The following is a 19,483-nucleotide window of genomic DNA, read 5'->3' on the forward strand; positions in this document are numbered from 1 at the left end:
GTGCCACATACACTATTCAATTTATACTTACATTCTAGAGTTGAGAAACAACTAGCCATTTCCAGGTTATTTCCTTGCTTTGGTGTGATTCTCAGAAATGGAAGAAAGCATGTAATTGGTGCTTTTCTTCCCCCATACAGATGATCCTCAATTACTGAGCTCCACCACAGGAAGAAACAAAGAGATTTATATACAGATGCCACGGGATAGGGTGGAATCTGGTATTGAATGGGTTGAAAACCATGGCAACCCTAAAGGGACCCAGTGTTGTTCAGAGTATGAAGAATCAAGCAGCCCTGGATCGCCCATCCCCTAACTGAAGGGTCCTGAGTCTGTTTTACGGCTGTGTCTGCAATGGCAAGGATAAAAGGCAAAAATCAGTCATGCAGAAGAGTTCTGAACACTATGATTCTTATCTTCCCATTCAGATTCGATGCCATGAGGACACTGTCTCCTGAAAGCGTGACATCCGACTCTGTCTCAGTGAGCATCTTTGTAGACTGGCACAGAAATTTCCTTTGAACTCCCCCGTGCTTCATTTAACTATGATGAAAACTGCCCCCCCTCTCAAATTAAGCAGACTACGAGCACCGCACACTCTGCAGGGTGTCTCACCCCTGGCCGTCAAGGACGCCGCACTGTCCGCTCCTGTGAAAGTGGCTTCCAATAATCAACCTGGCTGTTGATCCAGCAAAACAGGCTGGTGGCTCTCAGAGTCATCAATTAACAATGATGGAAACCTTAATCTGGCAGGGACCTCTGCCCATCACACAAACCAGCGCTTTGAAGTGGCACAGGGGTGCCTAGGAGCTCACGTTCAGAGGTTTCCCTTTGAGCTGGTAACCTCTCATCTTGGTAAGACGTTACAGGCGGCGTCAGGGCTGTCGGAGGATCATGACTAGAGCTGCCGTCACTGCAGCTCCGAGATAAAGAGCCTCCTCAGTCCTCTTTAGAAATGCCCATCATGCATTTTCCCTGCAAGCTTTGCTCGCCAGTTAGTAAAACCGTCCCGAGCAGCAGTGACAGGGGGTAATTACAGCGGGAGAGCGCTCCTGACACAATGTTTTTAAATAAAGAAGGGGGAAAACTGGGAGAAGAAAGATTGCTTCAAAGGTTTGACTTCAAATAGCATTCAAGGAGGATGCCTTTAATTCCTTGTGTGAGTTTATTTAGTGTCCATCTCCTGGTCTAAAGGAGTTATCAGGATTAGATAAATCCCTGGGAGACAGCCACGTCTGATTGCTGCAATTCCATGAACCCTGGACAGATTCCAGGGAATCCGAAGGCCTAGTGGAGGAGGAGAGCATGGGCTTTGGGCCTCCCTTTTCTTTCTTAAGTGCCAGGAACTCATTCAAGGCCAATGAGTGCGATCTTCTCCCAAGCCCGATACCCCTTGTCACTTGCTCTTGCTTTAACTCTAATATTTTCAGTGATGGGGAGCTCTGTGTGCTCTACGCGAGCATGATCTTTTTTGAACAGCTCAATCTGCTGAAAAGCTGGTCCTGGAATAATGTAAAGTCATCCTTCAACTAGAGACGGCTGCTGTGTTATCGGTTCCCTAGGAAGAACAGCCTCAATACCTCCAATTTTTCCTTACATTGGTTGCTTTCCAAACTGTTCTTCATCATGATGACTCTCCCCTGAACAGACTACAGCAAGCATCTGCGGCAAGTCCCTTTCTTAACCTCAAGAGGAGAGCTATTTGGAGTCCTGCGCCCCCATGGGCTTTGTGGACACTGTACAAGTATTATTCATTGTGCACAGGTACTGTTATTATAAAGGACGGTGACCAACTTGGTTCCTTATCCAATAAACTTCAAGAAATAAGGCAGGGGCAAAAGAGTTAAAAGAGAGAGCAAGAAACATCTCCTAGAATATTTGGTCATTCCTTTATTCGCGCCAACAGAAATTACTCATTTAGTTAGAAAGTTCACATTGGTTGGAGAAATTAGAAGCTATCTGGCACCATGCTGGGTGTTGCTGGCTGTTCTTGGGAATTCTACCATTTCCCTCGAATGATGCAAAAGCATCCTAGGGAGTCCCAAGGCACAGGGACTTCCAAGCAGGATGGCTCATCTGCAGCTTTCTCGTTTCATATTGTGTAGCAGCACAAATGATGCTCTCCCACAGGGCTCTGGGTGGGCCTTAAAGGTCCACCTGTGTTTCCACGCCCAAGACCTGCCTCAAGAGGCACCCACTGCCTACATCTCCAGGCCCACTGGGTTCAACTCTCTGAAACTGAGTTGACTTGTCCAGGAGGTTAAAAATCAGTCAAATCGGTGTTGACGTGGTCCTTGAGTCTCTTCCCTCCAAAGACTAATTTGACCAGCTAGATTTCTATTATCCATCCCCCTACCTTTGCCAATATTGACACTGGGGGACAAACAGTGTCTTGGGAATAGATCTGCCCGTTTGTCTGGAGCCTGGAGCCCCAGGTCAGTCATGTTAAAGCCAGAGACACCAGCAGAGGTTAAAAGATAAGCCCCCGATGTATCAAGCTGTGTTTGTTGTTCTGACAAAGTAGAGAGTACAGGATGCCGAGGATAGTTCATTTCTCCTGCCCGTGTCCCTGCGGAAGACATGTTTTCAGGAACAAGAGCCAGAGAAACAAGAACCTTGACACAAGGCCAAACCTTCTTGCCCACCTCAGCAAGTAAGAGACTCGACCCCCAGCACTCATGCTGCTGAGGCTGACAGATGAGGGGCTGCCATCGGAAATGCAGAGCATCAGGACTGCTGGCCCCCAGCCTGGTCTCCACGAAGCACCAAAGTCAGCCATCCTGTGATTCATCCAAACGCAAGGCTGGGCAGTCAGCAAGTCTGTGACCCAGCAGAACGCGTGGCTTGGGGGTTACAGTGGGAGAATTAACCAGGACCGTCTCACTGGTGTTTTGATCTCACTTGATCACAGGAGGACTGTTTCACAGCATCCTTTTGAGAAATGGGCCCGGACATAGTACTGCCCTGTGGATTCAGCCTAGGTGAGTTATGCCAACTGTTTCTTGAGGACATCACCGATTTCCTTGCATTGTGTCTCTTTTCTGTGCCGTGCACTAGCTTGGAACAATTTCAGTTTCCAGAGAAGGAGGAAAACAAGTGTCAAGTTCCCATGTGGATATTTAACACTTTAAAATTTATATATATGCGCATATATATATTTAAAATCATATACATACGTGTCTTATTTTTATAGTATATAGATAACATATTTTATATATTTATATTAGTATGTACCAGAGTTTGTTTTGTATTAAAATGATTCATGAATGTCATTCTCTTCCCAATTTATCATCAGCATCTCAGGGGCAGGGACTGTGTCTTGCCCACCTTGGGATCCCCTGAGCATTCCAGGATGCCTTCTCACACACTGTAGATGTTCCATCAGTGTTAGCTGAGTTGTCACTTCAGTTCAATGGGTCCATCTGCACCACTGCTCTGTGCAGTGTCCTTACAGCACCGTTTACTACAGCTAATTTCCTGCCTGTTGTCTGGGTTAGCCTGTTTGTCTTCCTTACCCCATCTCTTTCATCCCCTTATCCCAGGAGAGAAGGGCAATTCTCTTCTTCCCCACAGCATGCCCTTCCCACAAAGAGGGACCTGCAGCTACCTCTACGTCAGCACTGGCTCCACAGCACTCCAGGAAATTACTTTAAACGTCATCTGCCAAATACTCCCCTTTTGGGGGTTGAAAGTGGTCATTCGGTTTTATGAACAAGGGATGCAATTTGCTTCCTTCCCTCCCTAAAACTTTAAACAGTAGAGATTAACTGATAGCAAACTGCAGATTTCCTATGAGCTTGGCAGGCTCAGAATTTCATATCCAAATGCAAATCTTCTTCTCTGAACTATTCATCCCTGCACTGAGTCTGTACTTTTTGCCAATTCGGTTTATTTCTCTCATTTGTCATGACTAATAGAGAAGAAATGTCTCTGCTACCTCTGCCCACTCCTTCTCTAGTTACTGCTGATGCCCAGCTGGAGGAGTGCTGTGATACGTAGCCAGTAAATATTTTCTTTAGAGTAATTCACCAAAGACGCATTCCTCCATGAAATGGATGCTCTTATAAATACTGACATCTAGATCCTTCTGCCTATTAAAATTTTAAAATGCTTAACTGACATGCACAGTGTCCTGCACTAGTAGATACTAAATATTTGTTGGTTTAATAAATGAAAAACCTATTTTAAGTGTCCTTCATCATGCAATCCAGCCCCTGACGCCCACCAGTTTGTCAATGTTTCTTCTTGCTACCAGAGTACAGTGTCCCTGGGGGTGTCTTTAAAACAACTGTAATCAGGTTTTTGCTTGTTTATTAATTTGGCAAATATTTAATTCCTATTCTGTACGACTCTTAGTAGATACTCGATAAACAAATGGTTTGCTGAATGAATAAATGGCAGACTGTGGAGACAGCTAAACACCATGTCCTATAAGAGACACTTGAAGGGACAGCAAGATTTTAATCCAGAAATAGAGGCTCTCAGCAGGTAAGGACACCTGTCTAAAAGCAACTGAAGGATTGTCATGGATCCTGTCTGAATTCAAAAATTTGATATTGTGTTTGTCATAGTTTTTTTCTGCACTATTTTGATTTTTTAAACACTGCATTAAAATATTATCTTGATAATTGAGTGTTTCGGCACCCTCTTGGATTCTGCACGAGGCAAATGCCCCAGGTTCTTCCCCTTAGTCTCAGCCGTGAAGGTAACATTGACTCCGCGGGCTCAGCTGCTTTCCACCATCTCCATGTACTAGAATCATAGCACCTTTCAAAGGCGACATCAGTGTCTGGGGAGGGGGGAGGTGCAAAGACAGGTGGTACTTGGACAGTGGAACCAGCTACACATAAGTCACTTGTGCATCACAGAGGGCCCCACAGAGAGATGCACAAAGGGACCATGACACGTAGGAGCTCAAAGTACCACTTTGTTCTGAGCTTCTGGGAAACCAGACTGGGACACCAGCTTAGATTCAAGCCCCTGAAAACTTCATGTGCTGAAGTCCTAACTCATCAGAATGTGACTGTATTTGGAGACAGAGTCTTCAAAGAGGTAATGGAGTTAAAATAAGGTTGCCAGAGTGGGCCCTAACCCAATATAAGTGCTATCCTTATTTAAGAAGAGGAAATTTGGCCACAGACATGGACAGAGGGAAGATGATATGAAGACACAAGGAGAAGACAACCATCTACAAGCCAAAGATGAAACCAACCCTTCAGGCACCTTGAGCTCAGACTTCCAGCCTCCAGGACTGTAAGAAAGCAGGTTTCTGTTGTTTAAGCCACCCAGTCTGCAGTACTTCGTTATGGTGGCCCTAGAGAACTGATACAGACTTTTACTTTGCTTTAGGACCACGGTTGGATCTTACCATAGGTCAGTCAATCTGAAATGAAGATGTGGTGAGCAGGAAGCAGAGATTCTTGAGAGGAAGAGACTATCAAGAAATATGGCAGCCTGGTGGAGGAATAAATTGAGAGTTTGGGATTAGAATAAGCACACTACTATATATGGAGTGGATAGTCAACAGGGACCTGCTGTGCAGCACAGGGAACCTTACTCACTATCTTGTAATAACCTATAATGGAAGAGAAGGTAAAAAAATAATATATATATTTATTTATTTATATATGTATGTATAACTGATTCAATTTGCTGTGCACCTGAAACTAACACAACATGGTAAATCAACTACATTTCAATAAAAATTTTAAAAATACATGGCATCCTCTGAGGAACATTATCCATTCAGCCTATGCATCTTTTGGAGGCAGGATAAGATAGAGGTGAAGGAGAATAAGATGTCCAGATCCACAGAATCTCAGATAGATGAAAGCAGGAAAGGATGGAGAATACCGCTTCATGCACTTGACCTACTTTAGTGTTCTGGGACCAGACCCACCAGGAAATGTGAGACAATCCATGACCCATGGTCAGCGTCTGATCGAATCTGCATCCCTTCCCCTCAGAAGAAAGAAAAAGATCGTGGAAAAAGTGAGCACAGACTTCCTCTTCCCTAGACCTCGGTTCAAATGTTGCTTCTTGAAAAAAAATCTTCAGATTTACACTTGCACTCTCTCCCAAAGCTGGAAGTGAGTGCTTCATTCTCTAAGCTCCCACACAAATTACTGTTTCTTTTCCTATGAAACAGCACTTTTTTACAACTACCATTTATTTTTTGTTTCAGTAGTTTATCGATTAAATGTAATAAACTGAGGATTGAGGAACAGACACTCTGATGTACACACCAGTAGAATTACTACTTAGTAGTAAAAGAACAAATGAACAAACAAAAAACTAAAAAATAATTGCAACACAGGTAGCTTAAAAATTGAGCAATTGCGCTTCCCTGGTGGCTCAGTGGTTAAGAATCCGCCTGCCAATGCAGGGGACACGGGTTCGATCCCTGGTCCGGGAAGATCCCACATGCCGCGGAGTAACTAAGCCCGTGCGCCACAACTGCTGAGCCTGCGCTCTAGAGCCCACAAGCCACAACTACTGAGCCCGTGTGCCACAACTACTGAACCCACGTGCCACAATTACTGAAGCCCGTGCGCCTAGAGCCCGTGCTCCGCAACAAGAGAAGCCACTGCAATGAGAAGCCCGCGCACCGCAACGAAGAGTAGCCCCTGCTCACCACAACTAAAAGAAAGCCGGCGCACAGCAACGAAGACCCAAGGCAGCCAAAAATAAATAAATAAATAAATTTATTTTTAAAAATCAAGCAATTGCTTACTAGACCGTGCTAGTGATTTTTTTCCCTGTTATATTATTTACAACTACCATTTATTGAGCCAGATGATGGCAGTTTATACATAGTGTGCCACTGAATCTTAAAAACAACCCTATGGGTTAGTATCCCCAATACCATTTTAATAGGCATTAAAGCAATTTATTTCAACAAACATGTACGGAGAACCTAATACGCTGTCTAGCTATATCAAGAATGCAAAGGTTGCTGTCTTCAAGAAGGTCTTTGTTTAGTGAGGGAAACATATACAAATAAAGTATTAGATTCCGATTAAGTCAAATTATTTACATTATTTACAATATCCAAGATATGAAGCAACCTAAGTGTCCATCAACAGATGAATGGATAAAGAAGGTGTGGTATATGTAGAGGTATTATAATATACATATAATGGAATATTGTTCAGCCATAAAAAAAGAATGAAATTCTGCCATTTATAACAATGTGGATGGACCTAGAGAGTATTATGCTTAGTGAAGTCAGTCAGACAAAGACAAATACTCTATACTACCACTTATATGTAGAATCTAAAAAATAAAACAAATGAATGAATATAACAAAACAGAAACAGACTCACAGATACAGAGAACAAACTAGCAGTTACCAGTGGGGAGAGGGAAGGGTGAAGGGGCAAGATAGGGGTAGGGGATTAAGAGGTACAAAACAGTACGTACAAAATAAATAAGCAACAAGGATATATTATACAGCACAGGGAAATATAGCCTATGTTGTAATAACTTTAAATGGGGTATAATCTATAAATATACTGGGTCACTATTTTTTACACCTGAAACTAATATAATATTGTAAATCAACTATACTTCAATAAAAAATTTTTTAATTGAAATAAATAAATGGAAAAAAAGAAGGTCTTAGTATAATGAGGGAAACATACAAATAAGGAATTAGAGTCTAAGTCAGTTTCTTCATTTAACAAATATTTATTGCTTATCTACTCTGTGCTGGCACTGTTCTAGGTACTTGAAATGTATCAGAGAACAAAACAGACATAATGTAATAGAACAGAATAGAGTGAAAGTGATCAATGCACTGAAGAAGAGTACAAGGCAACAACACTGAGGTGCTGGGGAAATGGGAGCCGGGTGGCAGTTTTGAAGTGGGTTATCAGCATGGGTCTCATTAAGGAGGTGATATTTAACCCAAGACTTCAGGTAAGTTCACCAAATGAATATCCAGGGGAACAGAATTCCAGGGGGAGGGAATAGATGTTAAAATGATCAAGGCAAGAAGGAGCCTGGTGTGTTTAAGAAATAGCAACACAACCAGTGCAGTTAGAACAAAGTGAACAGGTGTGGAGTTGCAGGAGCTGAGATCAGCAAGAAAGGCATCAGCAGGTCACGGGGCCTTGTGACCTGCCACAAGGACTGTGGGATTCGTTCTGAGTGAGGAAGAAAGCCATTAGAAAGTCCTGAGCGGGGGAGTTTTTGGATTGTCTGAGAAGCAGAGGCCAGGATGGAATTAGACATTCAGGGAGGTTTATTAGAGAAAACACCTGGGGAGGATAAAGGGGGAGAAGTCTTGCTAGGGAGACAGAGCAGGTTAGGACAGACCTAGAAACACGATGTAAGTCTGGCACCTGTGAAAGGAGGAAGGGGAGGAAGGAAGACTGGTCAAACTGGAATACAGCTCTGAGAAATTGCAAAGCATCACACGTGTGAGTCGGCGACAGCCCAGCTCTGATGCCCTGGCCGTGCTCCATCATCAGCCCGGAGCAGCCTGGGAACAGTGTAGCTGAGAAGAGCTTGGACGCAGGCAGATCCCAGGGTGTGGCAGCCAATGCTGTCCCCCAGACACCCTTCTCTCATCCTGCTCCCTGAGGGCACATCACCATGGCCGCCAACAAGAGTGAAATAATCTGAATGGTTTTTTTAAAAGATCATTCTTGGGACTTCCCTGGCGGTCCAGTGGTTAAGACTTTGCCTTCCAGTGCGGGGGGGTGTGGGTTTGATCCCTGGTCCGGGAGCTAAGATCCCACATGGCTTGCAGCCAAAAAACCAAAACATAAAACAGAAGCAATATTGTAACAAATTCAATAAAGACTTTAAAAATGGTCCACATCAAAAAAAAATTGTATAAAAAAAAAGATGATTCTCCTTTTCGGGGGTGACGACCTCCCCATGAGAACATGCCTCTCACAAAGGATCTCCTTCATCCCTCTCCAGAAGAGAAGAGGAAACACCAGAAGAAGCGTCTGGTGTAGAGCCCCAATTTCTATTTCGTGGATGTGAAATGCCCAGGATGCTATAAAATCACCACTGTCTTTAGCCATGCACAAACAGTAGTTTTACGTGTTGGCTGTTCTATTGTCCTCTGCCAGCCTCTACAGGAGGAAAAGCAAGGCTTACAGAAGGATGCTCCTTCAGACACAAGCAGCACTAAAAGCCCCTGAATCAAGATGAATGGGAAGCCATCCCAATAAACACATTTTGGATTAATAAAAAAAAAAAAAATCACTCTGGCTACTGGGTAGAATATATGAGACCAAGAGAGACAGTAAGGAAGCCAGCTGTAAGGCCACTGTGATCACCCAGGTGAAAGGTGGGGTTGCTGGGGCTGGAGCAGCGGCTCTCGCCTGGAAGTGATTCTGCCCTAGGGGACCTGTTGGCAGTGTCTGGAGGTACTCTTGATCGTCACAACTGGAGGGGAAGGAATGTGTCATCCAGTGGGCGGAGGCCAGAGACGCTGCTGAACGTCCTACAGTGCACAGAACCGGCCTCCGCGACAAAGAATTATCCAACCCCAAATGGCAGCGATGCCGAGGCGGAGAAAACCTAGAATAGGGTAAAAGCGTGTAAGCAAATGTCTTCCCCCTGATGTTTTTTGAAGGTAGAACGGACAGAATTCGGTGATGGGTTAAACACGAGCTGTGTCAGAAAGGGAAGGGTGTGCCAAATTCCTTGATGGCCAGCACCTAGGAAGATGGTTGCAGGCTTGTTTGTGTTACTTTGTTTTTGTTTTCTCTTTAAATGGAGATGATGAAGGCTCAGAAAGAAGTGGTTTTAGGGATGAGTACAAAAAAAAAAGAATTTTATTTCAGATATGCTCAGTTTGTATGACTATGAGATATTCACTGATGTCAGATAGGCAATATGGAGATTTTCGAGTTTAGGAGAGACTGGAAATATAAACTAGGGAGTCATGGATAGAGTTGGTATTTAAAGCCATGGGACAGAGTGAGGTCACCTAATGTATGAGACCATAAGAGATCTAAGTGTGAGTTCTGAAGCAGTTCCGCACGTGCGGTGGAAAGATGATAGGGATCTAGTCAGCGGAGAAAGAAACATCCAGGGGGTCTGGAGGAAAATGAAGAGAGGGTGGTGTTTGTTTGCAAAGCAAGAGGGGGAATGCTGCTGATGGTTCAGGTAAGATGAGGGATGAGAAAGGGCTGGTGAACTCGTAAGTGTGGAGGACACTGATGGCCCTGACGAAGAGGATGACAAGGGACGGTGGAGCTGTGCCTTACTGCCATCTTGGGCTCACAGAAGTGGCACGGGGAAGGCAGCAGGCTGAGGCTGGGAGGGCTCACGGAGGAGACAGCCCAGAAGAGGCTGGGTCCTCACGTTTGGGTCCAGCCCTTATTCATCAAGCCCTTTACAGATGCTGTCAGGAAGGGCTTTCACAGGATCAGAGTCTGACAATAAGAATGCCTTCAACAAGAGTCAAGTACCATTTACAGAGGATGCTGGGAAGGCCACGTTTACCATGAAAGTGGCTGGATCTTTGACTTTTACAAAATTATAACAAAATATTGGACTCTGTGGTCAGTGCCCAGAGGGTGAAGCCCCTTCTACACATTTTGTATTTCCAGGAAGAGACAGACCAGAGGCTGCTGTCATTTTGATTGAAAAGTCCTACTGACTTGATGAAGGCTTTCTGTTGGCTGCACTTGGGAAACTCTTTCATTTCTTCAGTTAAAAAAAATGCTGCAGCAAACTATTATATATAGGATGGATAAACAACAAGGTCTTATTGTAGAGCACTGGGAACTACATTCAATATCCTGTGATAAACCATCATGGAAAAGAACATGAAAAAGAATATATGTATATATGTATAACTGAATCACTTTGCTGTACAGCAGAAATGAACACAACACTGTAAATCAATTATCCTTCAATACAGTTTTTTTATAATGCTGTATAATACTGATGCACCTGGCTGTCCCAAATGAAGACTTAGGGAAATCAACAGAGCAGGCTCTGCCCACCGGCCCTTCTCATCCCCCAAACCCCCAGCACACAAACATACACTAACCAGCCACCAGCCATCCTATTTTCTCTTTTAAAACTGTTTGTTTGATTTTTTTCTTTTCATTTATTGAAAGTTTTGCTTGGAAGTCTGAGATATAAATCTATACTTCTACCTAGAAGGGTTCTTCTGGACTGTCAAAATACTATTTCCAGTGCTAAATCTCCTACAGATGAAACATCACAGCACTTTTCACATAACTCAAAAACACTCAGAAAATAGTAAAGGAAGTACATTGAAAACTCTTTCTCTGTTTTGGCCACTTACAGAATACACCAAGAGCAGACAATGTTTTTAAAACCCCAATTGGCTGGATTGAGGCTTTACTAATGTAATTCCGGGGCTAAATTGGCTAAAAATACTTTCTTTAAAATATAATATGCTTGATGATGAACAATAGCCAGAACTTTCAGCTAGTTGTTTTTTTTAATTCCTCAGCATTTACAATTAAAATTTTTAAAATCTTCTAGGAAGAAACTCAGTTTTAAGATATGTATCAGTCATGGAAGTAAAACTAAATAGGTTTCCCATCTCCTCTCTGGGCCAGTTGCCAGAATTAGTCACTTGATTAAGGAACTGTTTTCACAGTGCTTCCAGGTTGACTTCTTTTTTCAGGGTATAGGAATGTGATGTTGTTATGACAGGGGTTAAGGACCAAGGCTCTGGATTCAGACTGCCCAAGTTCAAATCCTGGCTTTGCCTCTGACTAGCTGTGTGATTTTAAGCAAGTTGTTTAACTTCTCTGTGCTTCAGCACTTCTCCTGTTTAAAAAGAACTAATTACAGCAACAACCTCACAGAAGTCTAGAAAGAATTACACGAGATCATGCTATATACAAGAAATCTCTCCCTCCCTCTCTATCTCCCCCTAGCCCTTTTTGATTTTCCATGTGTGTGCATGAGTGTTTGTCACCTTCTACATGTCTGTTATTTCTAGGGAAATAACCCCAGAGCCCGAGAAGTGAAAAAGTAAGAAACAGAAAATGTGGGTTCTGGCAGCCTCTTTCTCTCAGTAATCAGGACCTTGTGAGTCTTTCTGTTGCCCATTTGGAAAATAGAGAATGTCTGCTAAGTCAGATGAGATCCTCCCTATGGTTTCTTCTCTTACAGAAATATCACATCAAGTTGTTGCTGAAGTTCATATCTATAAGGGGGGTTAAAATACAACTTTAAGTAGTGTGGCTGAGCCTGGATATTAAATGCAACTATCAGAATAATCCTAGAGCCAGGGAAAACAATCCGATTCCAGGTTTGAAAGGCTCTTCTAAAACCCTTTTATTAATTTAGTAAAAAATCAACCTTCCCAATATGTATATATTTATCAAAACCCATTCTAACAACCAATTCTTTACAATGTATCAACTGAAAATTGTATATTCTATTAAAAGCAAAAAAAAAAAAAAAAAAAAAGCCAAGGCAATTAAAATAAGGCTTTGTCAGCCCGTGCAGTATTGTTAAGGGTAAACGCGTAATTTTCCTGCCACTTTTATGTACAGAAAGTATAGTTCAGAGAGCTTACCACCATTGTGCACCTCTTGAGGTTAGGGAACCCCAAGTTGAGAACCATTTACCTATAAAAACCCTGAGTCAGTGCTGATAAAGCAATACTAAGCTGGCCCACAAATGTATAAGCAATAATGATGTTACTAATCGTTTATAGCAGCCCACGAGGGACTTGGGAAAAAACCTCCAAGCCATTAACTAATGACCTGCCTGTGATAACATCTCCCGCTCTGAAAGCTGCAGGTTAGCGTTCATACGGCAAACTGATGCTGGGACAGTGGCACGGCTCGGCGGCCAGCTCTCTTCCTGAACAGGGCACAGCGCTCCTACCTGCTCACCTCCCTGCCTCCCTCTGAGTGCACTGCAGAAGATGGTAATCTTTATAGCCTCTTAACATGTTTGTAACATCTTTTCGTCTTTTTAATTAAAATTACTGCTCAAAGCAGAACACTTGGAAACTACACAGAAAGGCACCAAGACAAGATGTTATCCACAATCCCATCATCCATTACTTTTTAACATTTCTCTGTTTGTCTCTTCCATTTTTCTACATATCAATGTATAATATTTGACTTGAAAATCAGCAAAACTTTAACACCATTGTTTCACCTGTCTTCTTTAATCACAACCTGCCATAAGCGTGTTTCTATAACAACAGATATTTTTATATGGTTGTATGTTCTTTATTTAACTAATTCCTTTCTGTTGGATGTTTAGGCAGTTCTAAATGTTTCATTACTATACATAAAACTGGGATTCTGTTACTTCATTCATTTAGTAACATCTTTTGATAGGCATCCTTTCACAGACAAAAAGTCTCTTCCCTCTTACATGCTTAACATTGACAGGATGAAATTTTAGAAGGGAAATCAACATCAATGCCATAAGACATGTTTTGAAGCATATTACAGATATTTCCCTCCAAACTTTGTTTTAATTTTTATTCTCTCTGGAAGTATACTTGAGAATGCCATCCTCAATCCAAGGTTTACCAGTTTTAATAATACTTCAAACCCGGACATGTGACAAAAACATCTCATAGGATTTTCACTTACATTTCTTTGACTACTGATCAAGTTGCACATTTTTCACATGGTAATTGGTGATTTGTACTTATCTTTTATTGAATTGCTATATATGTCCTTTGAACAATTTTCTACCAAGATATTAACTCTTTCCTTATTGATTTCCTGATCGATTTCCTTATTGACTTATTTTATTGTCATTTTATCATGGTCATTTCTACAAGGTAGTACTTACAAAGCTAACTCATCTTTTGTAAAGATTGTGTTAAAAAATGTTTTATGTGTATACACCAAACGGACACTTTTACATAAACTGAACCTTCCCATGCATGATGGGATTTATAATACAGTCTTTGCTTTCTCTGGCCTCCCCTCTGACTCTTGCCTGCATCTCCACATCTTCACCAGCACCTCCTACAATAACCCATATTAACAACCTAGTTTATGTATTTTTAAATTTTTCTCCATTTTTTCATAAGTATATTTCAACATATATACAGATGTAAAAACACATACAGCATTTTTTCCATTGATGGTTTCATTAAAATGAGATCATATTAAACATTTTCTGCATCTTATTTTTCTCACTCAAGGATATCTCACAAAAATCCTGCCAAGGTAATTGGTATAATTCTCATTCATCCTTCTTAATAGCTACATAAGATTCCCAGGGGTGGATGGGCTATAATTTCTTCAACCATTCCTCTATTACTGATATGCCCTTTGTTTCTAGGTTTTTGCCGCTACAAATGAGGCTGCAATAAACATCTTTGAACAGATATGCTTACTTATACAGGTGCTTTTATTTTGATGGGATAGGTTTCCCAGGAAGAATACTGCTGAGTCAAGAATTACGTTCAATTTATTTTTATTTTTATGGGTGCTGGCAAGTTTGTTTCCTGAAAAGGTGGTAACAATTCACAGTTCCACTAGCAATGTGTAAGAATTTCCCCATACCTGCATTAGCAATAGGCATTATGGCTCTTTCCAATTTTTATAAGTCTGAAGACTAAAACATAGCCCTGACCACTCACGAATTCAAATGACATATGATTTTACATCTGGATTTCACTTCTCTGAATTACAGCTAATCCCTTGGTCCACTCTTTCATCTTTTCATGTCAATTGTGTAATTCATATATACTACAGATTTTAATATTTTGTCAGCTGCATTGCAAATAACTTTTTTCCAGAGCTCATACACGTATATGCACTTTGTTTATGGCAGTGCATCTCAAAGTCTCTGTGGCAAAGCACCAGTATTTTACAATTTCGAATCCGTAGCAGATCAATGTTTCATACAATACAAAATCACACATTTGGATGTCATGGCAGTGCTAAACTGCTGCATAAGTTTATAAATGCTTATTCTCAGCCTGTGCACTTACCAAGATGTTGGTTGGTAGCACACTATAGATTGGCTCTGGTCCGCCCCCCACACTAGGAATAACAATGGCTTGTGCCATCTTTTTTTGCAATCAACATTTCACTTTTATGTAGTCAGAATATTTCCTTCTACAGTTTCTGGACTTTCTCTCTTGCTTAAGGAGGTAGTTTAAGATGTACTTATAAGAATTCCATTGCTAAGTTTATTCCATTTAAGTCTCTGGTCCTCGTGGATTTTTTTCAAATTTTATTATATCCTCCTTTTTTTGTCTGGATCTTTTAGTGTCGTGGGATAGGGGTCCAAGGCTATTTTCTCTCTGATGTGCTGTCACACTGCCTTTGTCACTGTGGAAGGTCACTGTGGTGTGGCTTTACCTTCTCATAGTCATAGAGTCTGGAAGGCTAAAATCCTACATTCTCAGATCAGGTGCCCTAAGGCTCCATAAGTGATGTGCATTCCACCGGGCAGACACACCCAAGCCAGTCTTGGAGCTGACAGGGTAGCACGATATTGAGCTGCACACAGGGGACCTCATTTCCCTGGTAAGCAAAGAAGAGCAGGTCTTTTGTTATCCTGGAGTGACTGTGAAAGGCTTCTCAAGTTCTTATATTGTAAACACCAAGCAGTAAGAGTAGCAGCAATGACACTTCTGCTTGAAAAGTCTGGGGTATGCTTGGACCTTCTTCCTGGCTGCATAGCATCCAACCATTGTTCTTTCATCTTCCCAGATAGTTTCTAGAAGCTTCCTTTCACTTAAACTACCTAGAGTGAATTCTGTTGTCTGCAACAAAAAGCCCTGACAAAACACTCATGCATTAAATTATCTTACATACTGAGATCCTTTACTATATTCACTCTTTGGATTCACTGATCCATTTTAAATGCATCACTATCAATACACTCATGCCAATTTCATGCTGCTCTTATCACAGTGGATTTATAGTGAGTTCTGAGATCTGTTTGTTTGTTTTTGCTCTTATCAGAAATTTATACTTCTATTTGAACTTTAAGATACTTCTATCACCTTAAGTCAACAAATAGAATAAGAAACATAAACACATTTAAGTAAAACTATGAGACGTCCCTGAACCCTAAACCGAAATATATGAAGACAGAGACTGAATGAAGACATGGAAAATGACTTTTAAAAGATGAGACACTCAAACTAAGAGGCTCCCAGAGTATTTGCCAATCATTACCCTGAAGAACCTTTTAGGAAATAATAAAGTGGTGGTACCAGAGCCTGTAAGAGATTGTGGGGGAGTGCTGAAACCATGAGGCTTGCATAAAAGCGCAGACAAGAAGAAATCAAACTCCTAGATATCCATTCTCACTCCTTTCTCACAGTTAAGCAACCATCTTTTCTCTTCCCCTTTAGGCAGTAGGAGGTATAGTCTCCAGAGAATATGAATTACAGAAGCTTTGGACATGGGGCCACCAGACATAGAGAGATGGAGAATGAAGGTTGAAGACAGGAGTCAGCAAATTTTTTCCTGTAAATATCCAGATAGTAAATATTTTAGGCTTCACAAGCCATATGGTCTTTGTTACAACTACTCAACTCTGACATCGTAGCACAAAAGCAGCCATAGATAATATTTACACCAATGGGTGGGGCTGTGTGCCAATAAAACTTTATTTATAAAAACAGGCGGTGGGCTGGATTTGACCAATTGTTTATAATTTAAAGCCCTTCTTGTCTAGGGTGATACCATGGGGATTAAGTAAAAAGTCTACATACTGAACAGGGAGCCTCCTCTCCCTCTTCCTCTGACCAACAGTTATTCACCACCCCATACTTTCTCCAAGTAGGTTAGTAAATGAAGATATTGTCCTTTCAAGAAACTCAAACCCCTAATAGCAAATATCTACAGCTACTAGTATTTAGTGTCACTGATTAAAAAATCCACTGGTCCAGCAGTGAAGCTCACCACTTGTCAAGCCCTGTGAGCCGGACCCAGTGAAGCTGGGTGGGGAGGAAACCCCAGTAGTCCTCATTCTAGGGTCAAGGAACCAACCGCACTTTCAAATACAAACAGACAGGCAAAAGATCCTCTGACATCTGAAGAAAACTTCCAGCATAAGAGAGACTAAAACAATCAAACACAAAATAGACAGTAACTGGGAGCAAAAGACAACTTCAGAGGACTCTAGTTAATATCTGCAGGGAGGCCAATTTATGTATTAAACACATGTTTTTTGAGTGTGAATAGTGTGTCAAACGTTTTTCTACATGCAGGCAATATAGTAGCGACCAAAATTAATAAAAATCACCGACTTCACAAAGCTTTCTTCTAAGGAGAAGACAAAAGAAAATAAAACAAGAACACTATTTTTTAAAACAATAATTGTAAAACAATAAAGATTTATTGATGATTAAAAATTTAGCAGGTACATTTTTTTATAGTTAGTAAAAGGGTTGGAAGATAAAATGGAAATCTCCCTGAGAAATGGGAGAAAGAAAGTAGAAGGAAAATAGGATAGAACAGAAAATTAGACGGTAGACGCAATAGGTCCAACAACCAACAGATAGAAATTCTAAGAAGAGAAAACAGAGAATAGGAAAAGGACAAAATTATCACATCAATAATACACAAAATTCCCCAGAGCTGAAAGTCACGAGTCACCAAATGAAGAAGGCCCCCAAAGTACCAACATGATAAGTGCAAATTATCCACATCAAAGCAAATTTCTATGGAATTTCAGCATTCCAGAGAAGATCCTGTTCCCAAAGAGGGAGAAAAGGTCTCAATTGAAGATTAGGGGATAAAAATCACATCAGATACCTCAAAAGCAATAATGAAACAATATTTTCAATTTTTTTTAATTGAAAATTATTTTCAACTTAGAATTCCATACTCGGCTAACGTATCAGCCAAGTATAAGGGTAGAACACAGGCATTTTCAGACACTCAAAATCTAAAAAAATACACATTTTCTCTTGTGCCATGTCTAAGGAAACTCCTGGAAGATATGCCACACCAAAAGTGAAGAAGGTGGGAAAGAGAGGGTCCAATACTCAAAAGAGAGATGAAGGCAAATCCCAAGACATTGATGGAAAAAAGCTGCAGATCAGTATGTGGGCAAATTAGTAAGCAATCTCCATCCATGATGGAGCATGGATGACTCCAGGAGAAATGTCCTCAGGAAATGTCCTCAGGAAAATGATATACTATTGGACAGATTTTTCATGTGAAAATTTATGTTAAGAAACATTTTGCAGAACTTCAGAAAATGGTGGAAGACATTCATTATGCTGAGGGAAAACGTCACAAATTTAAAAAAGCAATTATTAACTACATGCAGAACAAAAATGTATATAAAAAAGGAAATACGGTAATAGCAAAATACCCAGCTTAAAAGTAAACAATATTAACATAGTTATAACTAATAACTAATTTAGTTTGTAATAACTAAAACACTGAATATGTGTTTTATCATCTTTACTGAGGTAGAATTTATGTGCAATAAATTGTACCCATTTAAATTGTATGATTTGATGAATTTTTAACAGATAATTGCACCCATGAAACTATTTCCACAATAAAAATACAGAATTTTACCACTACCACCAAAAGTCTCCTTATAACCCTTTGTAATCCACCCCTCTATCTGCTCCCAAACCTAGGCAATTGCTTATCTGTGTCGATATACTTTAGTTTGCATTTTCTAGAATTTTACACAAATGGAATTATACAGTATGTACTCTCTCAACTCAGCCATTCCACTCCTAGATACATAAGAAAAATGAAAACATATGTCCACACAAAGACTTGTATACAATATTCATAGCAGCTTTATTCACAATAACAACAAAAATAAAATGGAAACAATCTAAGTATCCACCAACAGAAGCATGAATGAATAAAATTTGTTGTGTCCATATAATGAAATACTGTTCATCAATAATAGCAACAACGAAATATGATGGCTCAACTTTAACCACTTTTCCAATCTCATTTATTGGTCTTATTTATTTCTTGCAAAAGTCTCTTGTGGTTTCTACGTGTGTAATCATTTTATCAGCAAAAGTATGTATTTATGTATTCTCTTTTCTAATTTTATACCATTTATTTTATTCCTTCTTTTACTGAATTCACCTGAACATTCTGAACAATGTTGAATAATAATGCGGATAACAAGCATCCCTGCCTAGTTCCTGATTTTAACTGAAATACTATTATTTCTCTATTTAATTAAAATGGTTTAATATTTGCTGTTGGCTTGGGGAATGTGGTCTGTATTATATTTATTATATTCAAGTCCCTTTCTTCTACCTATATTTTAGAGTTTTATTATAAATGGATCCTAAATGTCTTTTCAGAATCTACTATGCCCAATGCTACTTTCTCTTTAATTTGTTCATTTAGTATAGTATATTGATGAATTTCCAAATATGTCCTAGAATAAACTTTACTTGATCATTCTTTTGATTGCAAGGTCCTATTTCTCATACATATTTTAACATTTTTGCATCTATATTCACTAGTGAGGTAAAGCTTAAGCTTCTTTCCAGTGCTATTTTTTCAGGTCTTTATACTACATTTATTCT

The 19,483-nt window shown here is 40.5% G+C and overlaps 1 long non-coding RNA gene and 1 pseudogene across 1 annotated transcript in view; one reads left to right on the forward strand and one right to left on the reverse strand.

Moving 5' to 3' along the window:
• The window catches only part of LOC118887540, a 149,513-nt gene that overhangs the window by 38,544 nt on the left and 91,486 nt on the right, over positions 1-19,483 (reverse strand). The window lies entirely within an intron of this gene.
• Positions 8,895-9,148, forward strand: LOC118887539 (annotated as a pseudogene).

This window comes from Balaenoptera musculus, chromosome 20, assembly GCF_009873245.2.
Source record: "Balaenoptera musculus isolate JJ_BM4_2016_0621 chromosome 20, mBalMus1.pri.v3, whole genome shotgun sequence".
Classification (NCBI taxonomy): domain Eukaryota; kingdom Metazoa; phylum Chordata; class Mammalia; order Artiodactyla; family Balaenopteridae; genus Balaenoptera; species Balaenoptera musculus.